Source organism: Sebastes umbrosus, chromosome 17 (assembly GCF_015220745.1).
Source record: "Sebastes umbrosus isolate fSebUmb1 chromosome 17, fSebUmb1.pri, whole genome shotgun sequence".
In the NCBI taxonomy this organism is placed as follows: Eukaryota; Metazoa; Chordata; class Actinopteri; order Perciformes; family Sebastidae; genus Sebastes; species Sebastes umbrosus.
Window position 1 is genome coordinate 24,798,019 of NC_051285.1, and position 13,087 is coordinate 24,811,105.

At 40.1% G+C, this 13,087-nt stretch overlaps 1 long non-coding RNA gene across 1 annotated transcript in view; it reads right to left on the minus strand.

Annotated features, from left to right (window-relative positions):
* The window catches only part of LOC119475295, a 100,976-nt gene that overhangs the window by 75,820 nt on the left and 12,069 nt on the right, over positions 1-13,087 (minus strand). The window contains exon 2 of the long non-coding RNA XR_005203756.1: positions 1,019-1,156. This is a non-coding gene — a long non-coding RNA (uncharacterized LOC119475295). The remainder of the gene's footprint in view (positions 1-1,018; positions 1,157-13,087) is intronic.

Here is a 13,087-nt window from a genome sequence, read left to right on the forward strand (position 1 = left end):
GGTGAAAATATCTCCCGATCTGATTGCTAAAACTTCGACCCTTTATCGTTAATTTGGATATTCTCTCAGGTACGATCTCAAGGACATGGACGTCATCCAACAGCCTATGTGGTCCCTCTTTATGGAAAAAGTAGTGGGTTGGGAGTTCCTAGTGACCTAAATAACTATTCCTGCTGCGAGATCCAAGAAACCTTATTTCAGTCAGCCAACAATCTGTAACAGATTTTCTCTGTGATGAATACAGAGTATGAACATAGTTGATATTTGGTGTCCGACCACCTCATTCCACATAAACATATTTGTGCATGCGGACAAGCTGTCATTTCCAAATGAAACACCTCCAACCACTGCAGAAAATGTACTATCTAGTAAATTGCGATGGATAAACCAGGCAATCCACATGATATGCAGCAGCAGACTAAAACAAGTCACTGGTTATCATAATATTGTGTAGCACTAATGACCAGCAAATGACCATCAGTCCATGACTATGACCTTAGATATGGCAGTAGTGTAAATCATAAAACAGGACACTACAGTAACTATGATGTGAGCAACCCGTCACATAAATCCAAGTCTTTCTCTTGTGTTTGGATGAACATGAAATATATGGAATGTGAATGTTTGTCCTGTGTGTATGCCATGTTGAGTTTTCTATAAAGCCATTATTAGCTGGAAATAACTATGAAAGTGAAAATGTCTGCTTTGTACAGAGTCTCAGCAAAGAGTGGTAGGAGTCAAATTTCACACACACAGGATGAGAGCGAGTTGACAGACAAGACGATGGCGGATGATTTGGTGTCAAAGCGAAAAGCAAAAGTGTCTATTTGGCAATATTTTGGATTTAAACCCAATATTACCTTCTACTAAATTTGGATTCACAATCAATACTAATACTGCACATAGGTTGATAGCAGCAGCATAGGAAGATAAAGAGAGCAGTCACCAAGCATACAAACACAACTGAACAAAACCAGAACACACACAGATACGTGCAAGGTGTAAGTAGTTATCCTACCTTGGTGAAGTGAAGCAGTATTTCCTGGCATCTCTGCGAGAGTAAAGGCTGCAGTCCCAAGACTCCAACAGCACGGACAGGAAAACTCAGCTTCTCCGTTGAAGAGGGGTTTGTGGTACCACAGCTAGCACCAGCACCCTGCGGACCGCCACGCAAACACGGTTATTCCTCTACAAAGTCTTCTGAAATAACATGATTGTAAATTTTGAATTTATTGAAAGGATAGGATAGCCCCTTGAGATGTAGCATCTCATTTCCGAGGGGGTCCTATAGAAACAAATACAAAAACCCATACAGACAAAACAGCATTACATAACAAACATACACTGCAAATACACAGATACAGACAGCTTGCTCACCATCTTCCACCCAGACCCCCAGCCCTCAGCTGTTATACAAGGACCAGATTTAAATCAATTACATCGGCATAAAGAACAATTGCAACAGTTTGTCTTCAGTTTATATGTAGCACAAATAAACTGAGTATTATAAGTATACACAAATTAAAAACATGAACAGGTTGTTTTAAGATGAGAAAATAAAGATGTCCTGAAGCAACGGAAAGAGGTAATAGATCTCAGAAAAAGAGGATGATTTATTCCAGTCTGATGGAGCTTTGTATTGGAATGACCTGCGTCCAACTTCTTTGAACATTTTTGGACAAAGAAAAAGGGATGTTGCATATGTCTGAGTGGATATGAAGATCTACATACAACCAAAAGCTGTTTCAAATAGGAAGGACAATTAAAATAAACACATTTGAAAATAAACTGAACCCAGTGAAATTGCCATGATTGCACTGTTGGCAAGCGAGTTTGCCTCTGAAATGCTACATGAGTAGCTGTAGCAGCTTACACTTCGGTAAGGGGTGTCCAGGTAGCCGAGCGGTCAGGGTGCATAATATACTACTGCAATGCCTCTATACTATTAACTGTCCAACAAAGGCAAAAATCCCCCCACTGAGCAGGGCACTGAAAAACACACCTCCCAATTACAAATGCTGTGTTGGATATAAGAATGTAGTGTGAGTGTAGCAGCACATTTGAGATGATTAGAACTCTGCTCAGGTTGAAGTTCCTATGCTGCCATTTACGTGAAGTCTTTATACCAACAAAAATGGTTACAACAAAAAGAAAAGTAGCCCCTTTTAACAGAAGACATTTTGACATAACACAGTTGGAGAAGCACAAGGGTAAATATAAAACTAATGATGGGATAATTCAATTTAGCTGCTGGAAGTCTGTCATAAACTAGATTATTACACCGCTGTGTTGAATACTCAATTCTGATTGGTCAATCATGGCGTTCTGAGGTCTGTAATTTCTGTATAACAGACCATTGCTATGTATAGCAGACCGTTGCTATGGGCACAGCTCTGATGCCGGACTCTGGTGGACCGTTTTTGTGTCAAAATATTGATTTCTTCAGTAAGCGGCCGTGTAATAAGCGTGATAATGTACAGCTAGCGGATCATTGTTGCGAAAGAATCCCCTTCAGGGCGATGAGAGACCACAGCATCGCCCCATTATCCCTTACTTAACAACCAATTTTAGGTTATGAGAAAGTTAGAGGTGATGAGCAAAAACAGCTGTCAGTCAATGATTCTGTTATACAGATCAGTATGAAACCTGAGTTGATGTATCAGTGAGAGAATAAGGAGTGCATCTTTCTATGTAAATCTCACTTTTTAGATTCACTAGGATTTGTTGAAACACTGAATGTTACTAAAAAGAAAAATAATTGTGAGCCATAGTTACATATTGTATGTATTTTATGAAAATCCCCAGTGATTCTGATTGACTTAACTGTGCTGAAACTGTATCTGTCCTACTCCCCTTGTGTTAAAAGGAATTAGAGCTGCCTGGAGGCAGTCTATTGAGTAAGCCAGCAGCAATGCCAAGGCAAAGAAACTTCACTTCAGTGAAGAGCAGCTGATAGAGACTCAAAGAAGCTTGGCAAGGAGGCAGCAAGCAAAATAGCAGCAGTTCCTCTTTCAAATGACACTGGTGCCAAACGAATGCTTTTGTGGCAACAGACAAAAAAAAAGTTAGAAGAATGGCTGAGATTCCAAAACTCGACAGAATGACACTGAGGAGACATTTCTCATATAATGATAGAGGCCTAGACATATTAAACACATTGTAACTGAATATCAGATTACATAAAAATAATCTCCACCTAGTTTTATAAGATGCTCAAAGGCAACTAAATGTAACGCTGCAAAGATTAGATTGCTGCTAGACCACCCCGTTAATAGGCATCCAAATATGGCTTGAAGCAGAATATTTCTAAAAACATGTTGGGAATTTGGGAAAGAATTACATCTATCTTTTTTGAATGAATTTTGATTTATGGACTCAGAGGATTGAGACAATTACAGAGGATGAGCGCCGCGTCGCAGAGAGAGAGAGAAAGAGAGCGTGAAGGTGGACTGCATGCAATGTTTCTATAAATTATTAATAATAATAATTTGAAATTCAAGATTATGAATGAAGCTCTGAACTGTACAGCCCTGGAAAACCCCGGCTCGGATGGTAGGCTATGAAATGCTGTAGATATGCAGACATACTCGCATGCCAGCTTTGCCGGTTCGGGGCTAGAGCCATGGAGGAGGCCTGATGCAAGGCTGCAGCTCCTAATGCTGTTGACTGAGCGTTGCTCGTCGGGTGCATCATCCTCAGTCTTTGTGTTCGCCGTGGCCACCTCCACCGCCTCTCCCAGCACCCTCTGGTTGCGAAAGCGAGTCATTGAAACATGCTTTGAAAATACTCCATTCTACTGACATCTAGAATGTAACTACATGTTATTTATATTTCAGATCTTTATTTGATGGATCGATTAAATTTCAGGTGCTCGATCCAATTCTAATCGATCGTCGATTAACCGTTAACATCCCTACCCTTCCAGGACAAGCATGCCACAATACAGGATTCACACTGTTAAAGGCAATGTTAAACAAATGGCTGCATTACAAGAACAGTGGCATTACTTTCCTGATCACCAGAGAGTTAACTTGATCGTGTCTCCATTTAGAGTTTTGCTAAGCGCTAATTCAGGGCTCACTCTGCCTCAGATGGAGACTTAAATGACACTTCATGCTAGAATAGTAATGTGAGCAAGATGCTTTTTGACACCTGCACACTCACACAGTTCTGGGGATCCCACTAGCAGTAGGCTGAGTTCTCCACCTCGGCTGTGGGTGTTCTTATTCAGTTTGGCACCACACATCTTTGTGAGTCACGTTCTGGCAGGCACTTCTGTTTGTAATTTCAAAATGTGCTTTTGAATATCAAGAAAACATACAAATAATTGCACTGCAGGGCACACTCTTCGCTCTTTCCTCATCTGCAGAGTTAATAAAGTAACTGCTACAGTGGTGAATTGATTCTCTCCAGACTAAATGCAGTTTTTGGAACCTTGGCTCACAGGATTAATGAGAATTTTTATAGGCTGAATCCAAGTTTTCTCAAAACATCATTATTGGGAAACATGTGAATTCACTTGATGAAAGAACACTGTCAATCTTGTGCTTTTAGTTGTGAGTCATTTGAAAACATCCACCATGAAAGGACACACTGTGAACTGATGGATGGGGTCCAGTTCAGTTTTCCCAGCATGAGAATAACAGCACGACATGAATCCAATTTTTGGTCCTGTCCCATTTTTCTTCTGTAATAATATCATGGGCTAAAATGAATCAAGCAGATGATATTAGTATTTACAACAAAGCATCTTTTGCTTGGCATAGCGTTTCATTATATTTAACTCACAAAGGCACTTAAGAAATATAGAATGTAAGACCTTTAAAAAGGGACACTTTACATTATGGTATTAGAAGTGAAATGCTGTGCCTTAACACTAGAGTGTTCATAGCTCGCATACACTATCTGTGGTCTTAGTGGCTTTAAACAAGGGAAATGAAGTGGCTGGAACGCTGCCACTGGAAAAGGCTTCAGCAGAACATTGAGGGCAGTTTCCTCTACTTTATTAGATATTTTTCCTCAGCGTGAAACTGGCATGCTGTGTGACAATGATTTTACACCTCAATTGCCTCAGTTTTTTGTTTCATCTCTGTGCCATTCTTAATACAGTTCGGTATATAGGATCCCCATATCTTAAAATTAAACAAGAAACTTACAAAGCCCCGTCTCTGCAGCCATTTGTAAGACATACAGTGTCAAGTTCCTTGTTCTAAGATGAGAGTACAAGAACGGACAATAACATGCCTGCAGACTGGTGATATACAGTATTCAGTGAAGCCACATGGCGGCTGGGACTGCTGCCGGTGGGCCCAGATGAGGTAAAGGGAGCAGAGTAATTGTTTTCTTAATGACATAAGACAGGAGAGGAATGCTCAACATGCTGGCGTGGAACAAGTGTAGAAGTACTACGGCCTTTGAGCTTCGGTGTCGTTCAAGTAGAATGAGGGCTGATTTTCTGGTTGGGTACCAGTGTAACCAAGAGCTAACTGCATTTACACCTGTGCTCCCTCAGCCTTTGAAGACATTTTATTTCCTGACAATACTATTACAGAGAAATATATGAAAATGTGCTGCATTGGATGTGTAACTTCTATTATATAATGGTACATTAGAACTGACTCTCCAGATATAGTGAATGACTGGTAAGTTAATTTATTCTCCCTTATATATTTCTTCAATCTATGCTTCCTCGAGATGGCTCAAAGGTCACATGGTACCAAGGCTCAACAAGTCTTTTCCTACATGGCCATCATCCTTCATCCTTACTTGATCTGCAGCTCATAGGTTAATATCACCTTTTACAGGGTGAAGCGAGACTTTGGTTGGGAATGTTTCAGCCCATGATGAAAATACAGCATTTGTAAGTATACACTTTGTAAGCGCCCCTAATAGTATAATACGAACCATTTACTTGGGAAATCTGAATAACTGTGGGCACAGGAGTGATGCTTAATCACATTACACTTTCTCTGTGTCTGTCTGTGTGAGTACCTTATTAGAATATTCACTTTTACCTACTGTATTGCAATGCTCCAAACAATAGTTTATTTTTAGCCACACTAGTGGCGTGGCTCTATGGATGGCAATGTTGGTTTGTCGATCCACCACTTTGGTCCAATCGGAAATATCTCAAAAACTAATGGATGGATTGTCATGAAATTTGATACATACATTTTTTAACGGAGTAGAATACACAGCGCTGTTCACTGGCATGGCGGTGTAGTGTATGTGGGTTGGCGTGGGAACTACACAGAGCGATAAGGAATGCACTGTGGTAACTCGTATTATGCATGGTCTGGTGCGTATAGAGCATACGCGCATCTTACTATCTGAATAATGTGCCCTTTAAATAGCAGGAAAATACTCCGTCATTGACTTTAGACCAGGCTTCTGTTTGTCAATTGCTTTCTGCTTCATCATGATAGCAATGAGACGACAACGTGCCTGACCACACCTCATTTTAAGACAAACGGGCACAAAGCAACATGGGGGCTGGCTGTGAAAATGACAACTGTGTCGGTCTGGTACTAGCAATGTGCACCACTTTGCATCGGGTGTAACATAGGGACCTTAGTCTTGTTTTTTTAATCTCTGTTTCTGGTGAGATACATCATTTGTACACAGACAATGATCCCCTGGACCTCAACGATGGCTGTGAATTGTCTAGAATTTTAATGCAACTGCATCACCTCCACTCCCCTTATTCCTGTGCTGTGTTTTTGCTGCATTTCCACCATCCACCTAGCCAGACACCTGCGCCTCAGAGAGTGATGTAGGTGACCACACTATCAGCATCCGTTCGTTCCACAATGAGTCAGTCCAGATGACCAGATGACCATCACACTGAGGCCCCCGGATCCCCATGACCTGACTCCCATTAACCCAGACACAGGCTCAGCGAGACTGAGCGAAAGAGAGATCACAATCATTACCCTCTATCAGCGCTATCTTCATCTCCTATCACTCATGTCTGGCCATGCCGGGAAATATCACTTGCTCTCTCTCTCTCACCTCCGCATGACTCTGTAAAATCAGGCCAGGTGGTCGGGTGAAGGCCATTACGTTGGGCCAACTCCTCAAACCGCCTTCCTTCCCTCCCCCCCTCCTTCTTCTTTATCAGCAGTAAATTGTTGTCGGCCAAATCCTCATCTCTTTCAGTGCAACAGCTATCCTGTGTGCTGCTGTGGGTGTGTGTGCGTGTTCTTGATTAAGGCTACCTTCGGGGACACATTTCAGACTAAAGACCAGTTAATTGGGGATGGCTTGTGCAATTGGGGACAAAAGCCGTGTCCCCAATTTGTGAAAAAAGCTGGGTCAGTGGTTAAGGATGTGGTAAGGGTTAGGTCAGTTGTTCCCAAAGTTTTTCCCGTTAAGGACCTCTAAACTATCACATATTAGACCACGTTTGACTGGGATTGTCTCATTTTTCTAAACACAAACTGTATGCTATCAGAATCATTTGAAAGCTGTTATCACATCAAATGTCCACACGCTTTAAATGTTATGACTGCAATGAGACATACAAGCGAATCCAGCCCACACAACTCGGCCATTATTGGTCTATACACTGTGAACGGACACTGCGCTTATTCTGCTACTCGATGACCCCACTTGACTAGTGGAAGGTCAGCAGCGCTAATGAACGGGCAGATGGCAGCGCTTGTTGAGTTAGCATAAGAGTTGTTTGACCTTTGAACTCACTCAGCAAGTGAGAGATGGAGTGTAAATGAAGGACGCTGACTCCCAGTGGTGTCTTCTCTTCTAGAGACACTTACAAGTAAGTGAATGGAAGTGACTGCTCATGGAGAGAGTGACAGAAACTCAACGTGTACACTTAAACACAATATATTCTGCTTCTAATAAGTGTGCATGCACTTAGTGCACATAAAACATGGAGGAAACGTGTTTATGAGCTTGTCAAAATGGAAGAGCAATATGTATTCAGTCACCACAGCAAGCTTTCATAGATAGAATTGATGAACTGGGCATAATCACTGGATTACAACAACAGTCTATCACCATCACCTTTAAGTGTATGTTTCACTCCAGTGTGCAAAGATCCATTTTTTTTTACCTTAAAAATGTTTGCTCACCATGTACAGCAAACAGACAGTAAATCACCCCATAAACACTGAAACATTAACTGTGACACAGAGATATAATAAATAAAGAGGTTACATTTATGACATCTATGTGGGCTGAGTGACTCCAAAAAAAGAAATGGAAAACCAAAGTGCAGTTATGAGAGAGAAGTGGATAGAGAGAGGGAGTGATGAAGAGCAGGTGATTACTTTGACAGCAACAGGTTTGCAGAGGTGGATGTAACTACTATAAGTACATTTACTCACGTAACGTGCTTAAGTACATTTTGAGGTACTTGTACCTTACTTGAGTGTTTTCTTTTCATGCCACTTTCTACTTCTACTACACTACATTTCTAAAGGATATATTGTACTTTTTACTCCACTACATTTATCTGAAAGCTTTAGTTACTGGTTACTTTAAATAAAAAAATTTACACAGAAAAAAACAATGAAGAGTTTGACTATAAGAGCAGCTTTTGATAATCGTTTATCAAACATTTCATGGTTCAAATGTCTTAAACTTTTTAAATGCTTTAATCATTTTAAAGTTTTTTTAATAATTTTGAGGTTTGAACTGTTGTTTGGGAAAAACAAACACTGTGAAGGTGTCACTTAGGGCTCTGGGTAATTGTGATGGCATTTCTCACTATTTTCAGAGTTTTTACAAACTAAACAATCGATCAATTAATGGAGAAAATAAGCGGATGAATTCTTAATGAAAGTAATCACCAGTTAATAGTTCAAAATGAGCTTCACCTCAACCAACTACAACAGTAAAATCCTGCTTTTACATTAATGCATGAGTAATAATAATCTAATATAAACAGTATAACAGTTACAGGGGACATTTTCGGAGTACTTTTACTACTTTAAATACATGATCCTGATTATATTTACATACTTTTAGTTAAGTAACATTTTCAATGCAGGACTATTTTTAACAGTGCGGTATTAGTACTTTTACTTAAGTAAAAGGTCTGAATACTTCCTCCACCCCTGCAGGCTTGTGACATGGAGAGCTGCATCAGAATGCAGAGCCTGATATGTCTGCAGTCTACACCTGGAGATGCTGTCAGTATTTACAGCACACACAGAGACAGACTCCACTGCGCACATACACACATACACACATACACGGCAATATATTCCAGGCCACAGTGACAGTAATACCGCATTATTACTGCTATGGCGATGACACAACAGCAGGTACTGCCTGCTGCACCCATTTTTCATCCTCCGATTTATAATTAGATTGATTTGCAATCGAACAAATTAAAGAATGAGACATTCCCTGTCCAATTGGCTAATTGGATCGACTGTTAATGGCTGCTAAAAGAAACGTCAAGTTTAATTTCACACTTATTGACATGCAGTTGATGTGAATGACATTAATCTAATGATTATTCATAAGACTTTCCTATTATCATCTCTCTCCCTCTCTCACTAGGCATATCATTAAGCTGAAGCACAACCATTAACCAGCATGGTTGCCATGGAAAATTTTCCTGATGATTTACTACCCACTGTTCAAATGGAAGGGCAATTGTGTTACACTAGCTGCTAACTATATCTGTAAAGAAATTGCGTGATGTGTCTACAGGATTGCTTCATTAAAACCACTTTTTTTAAAACCGCAATGCACCAACAGTTTTGCATGTTTCCATGGCTCAAGGCTTAAAAAAATCTGTCTTTAAACCCTCTTTACCTTCAACTCTGACAGACTGAAGTGGGTTTAACAGATAGAATCAATAAGTTCACCGGGTCAGTCTATTTTATAGACAGACAGGGCAAATGCTACGGTATATACTGTTTAGTTTAACAACTCGATGGGAGCATGGTGGTTTCAGCAAATAAATATCCTGTGATCTTACAGGAAGATATATTTTACTCATAAATATTAACTACAAATTAACATACCTCTTACTATGAGCAATGCAATCGTTTAAATATTTAAACGCGATTGATCGCATCATTGTCCATGATTAATCGTGAATAATTTCAAATTAATCACTAATTTTTATCAGTTCAAAATGTACCTTAAAGGGAGATTTGTCGAGTATTTAATACTTTTATCAACATGGGAGTGGGCAAATATGCTGCCTTATGCAAATAAATGTATATATTTATTATTGGAAATCAATTAACGATACAAAACAATGACAAATATTGTCCAGAAACCCTCTCAGGTACTGCATTTAGCATAAGAAATATGCTTAAATCTTAACATGGCAAACTCAAGCCCAACAGGCAACAACAGTGTGTCAGTGTGCTGACTTGACTATGACTTACTCCAAAACTGCATGTGATTATCATAAAGTGGGCATGTCTGTAAATTGGAGACTTGTGGGTACCCATAGAACCCATTTTCATTCACATATCTTGAGGTCAGTCAAAGTTTGGAGCGTTATTTAACCTCCTTCTTACTCCTTCCTTCAAGCTAGTATGACATGGTTGGTACCAATGGTGTTAATGCGTTAAAGACACTAGTGGCGTTAAAACAAATTTGAATTAACGTGTTATCACGTTAACTTTGACAGCCCTAATTCAAAGCCATTTATAAGGAATCGGGATGTTCCTCTGAAATGTTAGAGCAGAAAAGATGATCTATATCCAGCTCTAACTTGCAACACCAACTTTGTCTAAAGTGGTGATTCTACAGAGAAAATGAGAAGATGTTAAAAACTGTCAATGCATGCCTCAAGGCTTTTATTTACTAAATTAATAAGCAAAACAAACTTGAGTTTAGTACTGTAGAGTCTCAATAACATAAAAAAACTCTAGATTCAGGTAAAACCCACATAGTGCTGTGGGCAGTGAGTCTAAATGGTTTCTACAGTGACACCAAAACTGGTATCTTGGGACCCTGCGTCTTTTAGGCAATGAGGCATCAATGTCCTGCAGTCAAAGGACCATGAGAACAGTTAGAAAGGACAGAGTGCGCTTTGAGACACTGATTGGTATCTCTGATAACATTTCCAAGAGCTTATTCATGAGGGTGTAGTTCACTGACAGAGGAGGCAAAGACTAGAACACAGATGAATCCACATACACTGGACACTAGTTCCTTATTATTTCTCAAACATCTCTATCCCCTCCTCCCGTCGCATCCCCAGGAATGTTAATATCACTCAATAACAGTAACAGATTGAAATGCATAGAGGGGGTTTGCAGGTGAGGATGTGTGGGCGCCATGAGTGTGTTGTGCTGGCTTAGAGAGATCCAACGAGAGCCCTGCAGGAAGTTTGTCAGATCGAGGTGCTTCAACATGTAAACTCTGGGTCCCTGGAGGTGTGAGATATTAGGTTTGGGAAAGGTTTCCTTTGGTCTTCTGAAGCCACTATATCCTGGAGAAAATTGGCTTTCTGGACAAAAACACTGTGCAGAGAGAGATATGAAGCAACTGAGTGCAAGCCCTGAGAGGAAATAGAGACAAACATCCAGTCACCTCTGTATGTTTCACTGCAGAAAATGTCCATAACAACCACTTATTTTCACCGGCGTTGGGTATTAAAATCTTATTTCTCATGAAACTAGTAGGATACTGCCAGTGAGGGGGGAGATAATTCCACTTTATTCCCAAGCAAATCAACTCATTTCAAGAATGTTCTTGGGTCAAGTGATAAAGATCTGAAAACAGCCGCAATCTCGATTGTCAAAATCCTTGAAGCAATTTAAATTACAGTGGAAATAAGTGCAATTATCACACTCCATTTGCAGATTTTGGTTCACTAATTTTTTTTAAATGAATTTAAGAGAGCTAATATGAGATTAAATAGCGACGATGAATATTTTATGCAGTGTAAACATCTTGTGATGTCTGCCTGCCTTGTGATGTTTTAATACTGGAAAAGAGAGGAGTGTAATGCATGATGATATTGGAGAAATATGCAGTGCAATAAGCCGCCTTTAAGGAGTCTCTACGGTACATCACATCATCCAATCTTCACATGCAGACACACCTGCAGTCAACATTTCACACCTGTACATACTGTACATGAACAGCCAACTGATTGTGTGGATCAAAGCACAACTGTGTGTAATACGAAAATGTTATTTGTCTAATTACAGAACCCCACACCAAATATGAGATTTCAAAACAACAGCTGTTTTATATTACAGGAGGGAGAGGGGGAAGATAATAATGGGCTTTGAGCTGTAGCGACGATAAGGAGTTTTTGTGTTTTTATATGGGGTGTGTTTTATGGAACAGATGGACTTCTCTTGTCCTGAAGGAGTGAGAGGTCTGTTAGTTTTCATTCCACCCTCTAATACTTTAATTAGAGAGGATTAAGTGAGCAGTAAGTGACCCGAGCAGGTGATCAAACACTTAACAGGGTAATAATAGTCGCATATGGAGTTCCAGGTAATACTGTGAAATCACATTCATATGTATGTCTGCAAATTAATGCAACTAAATTGCTGTACATGTCATATGTGTACACATGATTGAAGCATAGACAAATGCATTTTCTTTGCTGCCTCCACGTTCTGGTCCATTGCTGGGGCCAGAAACTAAATTATATTCCTCTACAAGCCTTAACAACTTCTGAATGATAGAATCATTTTCAGATCTCCCAATGCAACACACGCCAGGCTTTGGAGTTGTCTCTGGTAGCTGCGTCTGTTCTCTCTGGTCGTGTCGAGAAGGTAGCCCGGAAATTGAGTAATCTGATTTGAAATCTGCAAAAACTCTCACAAGATTCCCTGACCCACGTATACCAACCTTAACTATTCGAGATCAATGTCGAGTTTCCCAACTCGCGGGTTACCTTCTAGACACAACTTTCTCTTCCCGGCGAGCTGCGACCACACACTTTACGGCTCCACTGACATGGGTTCTGTTGTCACCATAACAACTTAATAACCCTTCTACTCCTATTTCATTTCTATGGAACAACCCAATGCAACACTATGAATGCCTTCCAGGAGAGACCGTTTGAAAATGTGCGCCGTTATCCCCTTATCTAAACTATTTTTGCATCTTGCCTCATCTGTACAGTATG